Below are 3,328 nucleotides of genomic sequence, written 5' to 3' on the forward strand. Positions count from 1 at the left end.
TGGAACAGAGTTGGTGTTTTTCGCAGTGCACTCCATACACGTGCGCTGAAGTACTCACCTATATCATGTTTATAGATGTACAGTAGTGTTTCAAATCTAAAGCATGGTGGATAGCCTTTTTATATGTTGTACTTTAGTTAAAGTGTACTCATATGTGCATGCCAGAAAACTAAACTAACTGACAGACTCTGACAGAAGTGAAAACTGACGATCGGGTCGATGGGATTTTCGCTTGAAGTGTGACCTTGGGCGAGGTGAGAGGCCAGACTGGTAACCTTAATCTTCGTGACTTTTTCCTTGGGCTAGTAGGCCTCCTCCAATTATTAAAAAATGTTGCAACCTTAATGAATGAACAGCCAAAATGATTTACTCTACTCAAAAGAAACCGACATTAGACAGGTAACGAGAATCCGAGCGGTTGAGACGTACACGTCAGCGGAAGACGAACACGCCAACCGACAAAGCGGTAGATTTCCTTGCGCTTCCCCAGTTATTCTTCAAATTTGATCAAGTCTTGGTGGTACCTCTATGACTATGGAAATCGACAAACCAGTTAGCGTAGATCCCAGGATTGAAGAATGAGTCGTGCTACATCATTTACTGGTCAATTTATTCACATTAATGATGACTGGCTTGTTGGAGGACGCAGCCAGGAGGTCGCGGGTTCGAGACTGTCTGAAGTTTCGTGAGATGGCCCTGAATTCCGATAAGGATAAAACAGGTGTACATTGCTTTCCGGAGTTTCAGCAAAGATTGGCTTCACTCACACTACCGAATTGTTTGCAAACAATATTGGGAACTTGCATCAGTTTTGTTCGCGTGAAACAAAAGAAAGTCTCGAACTTGATTATTTTCTCCAGGCTATTGTGATACAAAGCGTATTGGAGTCTAGTGGCTAACCCCAGTCAGCAAAACGTCAAGTGAGAAATAAGCAACAGTGACCTGCATCAAGCCAAACAACACTGTGAAGAGTTCAAGTTGGTTTCCGGTCCATTATGAAAATGGAGTTGCGCTTCAGACGATGGAGGTTAGCTGCCCGCTGTCCGGAAAAACCCAGTTTGCGCAGCAAGACAAACAGCTTATAATTTTCCGTGACCTTAGCGGACTCCGCATGACTGCGAGAATATAGGACCATCTTTGTTTTCGGCCACAAGTAGCCACGTTCCAGAAAGTGCCGAAAAACAATTCGACATCTGTGGATGTGGTTTGCAGCCAACTTTGGTAGAGGTTTTGTAAACATTGGACATCAGTAATCATAAAGGCCCGAAGAAAGTCGCTAGCGCCTCACAGGTATCTCAGATATCTCTTTGACGGAGCACTCATCCAAACAATATGGATGGAAACTGACGGTAAGGACACTGCTAAACACACAGCGAACAGCGAAACCCCCACATACTGGACGGAATTCGTGTTTATTTGAACGAAGGCCTTTTGGGAATCACTATAAATGGAAGCTGATATAGAGTAGCTAACTGTGTGGGACACAAGTTACCATCATCATTGTCAAAACGGATTGCACAAAATGCTTACGTGTTCAAAGAAGTCATGCAACATTTTCAAATTCAACGAAATGAACAAATAATCAATCAATTATCAGCTGTAAACCGTGTACCATGAGTACAGCTCCGATCACCGGAAAAGAAGAGAGTGTGGGAGATACAGCCAAGCCTTGGAGGCGTTGACATGTTCAGTCTGTTCGGAAATGGAATAGCGACGTGTAAACTCAGTGTAAACTCTGCCCATGACAGACAAACTGACGTCACATCGACGCCGCAGATGTCGGACGTTGGCAAAAGCCGACTGGGTCTTTCCGATTCGAGAAATACTCTTATCTCCAGCCAGTCCGCCAGCTGCTCAGGTAAAAGAATTTATCTTACTCATCGATTGACTCACCTGCAAGCAGGAGGGTTTGATCCCACCCAGTAATGTAGCAGCACTTTACACTTTGGAGGTGCGAGGCGCATGCCAAACCGTGCGGCAGAGTGATCTAGGCTATCTTCTGTATTTGGGAAGGATCTGAACCAAGGAGAAAATTAAAGTGTGATGGAACGTCCCGGGGACATTTCGACTTCAGAGACAGGCAGAGAAATTTCAAGAATCACATAAGTCACAAAGTTGAAAAGGGAAGATGAGAGATGGCAGCCTTGTCTTACATCACTGGACGTGATGAACTCAGGCTTCCCGTAGACTCGTACACGCCCACAGGAGTTCTCATACAGCGCTTTTATGAGGGATGGAAATTTGAAAGGGACACCTTTGACTGCCAACCATTCGCAAAGTTGTTGACGATCGACAGAATCAAAGGCAGCCTTAAAATTCAGAAAAAAGGACCAATGTCGGACGTCTGAAGGAGTGGCGCTGTTCAGGAATTTGTCTCAGGGTCGTTGACCAGGGTGGGAGCCAGCTTGATTCATCACGAATTTGTCTCTCCATTTAATCCATCAACCTGCGCAAAATATTGCCAGAGAGCACCTTAGATGCGACGGATACCAGGTTGATGCAACGATGGTTTCCAAATGAAGTTCCTGCGCCCTTCTTGAAGATCGAGAAGCTCAATTCGGCTGGTATTTCGTTTTGTTCGTCAAAATGTTCACAAGGACAACGCCACCTTCTATGAAGATCGTGGAGTGCAGAACATCCGCTCTAGTTTTCTTGTCACGCTTCAGAATTGAAATCTCACGCTGGATATCAGTTGCTGATGGTGGGTTGGTGTCGATGTTCCACTTTGTTCTTCCAGCGGTTGTGTTGAAGGATACTAGCTGAACTGTTCCTTGAAGTGCTCAGCCCACTCCTCAGGAAGACGATTGAGGGAGTGAATTGCTGTCCCATGTTCTTCGCAAGTTGTTCCATGGACCTCCAGGGACATCAAGCTAGTACATTCTTTCAAGCTAGGTCGTCTGTACAGTAATAGCGTAGGTATTCGAAAATGGCAGCTCAGGTTTAGTGTTCTTTACTATCCTGCCAACGTTTATCTTCAAGCACTTTCACAGTTCGGTCACTACCTCATCAATGTTTACCTTTAACCACTCACATAATTTGGTTAACACATGCACACCCACTGTTTCACTCCTGTTTTGATTATGTCACGAACATTCGCCCCACGACTAACCAAGATTATTAGAATCTTATCCTAAGACAATCAGTGCAAGCCCATCCTCACTCTCAACGTAGACGGAACGATGACAACAGGATGTCGACGCTCGTCACTTCACACAGCGCCTTGACCAGGGTCAGTTCAAACCTACGCACGACTCACTGTGCAGGAAAAGTCTGGGCTCGATATCGTTTTGGATTAAACGACAAGAAACAGGCCAGATTTCAACACGCT

Source organism: Opisthorchis viverrini, assembly GCF_000715545.1.
Source record: "Opisthorchis viverrini unplaced genomic scaffold opera_v5_161, whole genome shotgun sequence".
Lineage (NCBI taxonomy): Eukaryota > Metazoa > Platyhelminthes > Trematoda > Opisthorchiida > Opisthorchiidae > Opisthorchis > Opisthorchis viverrini.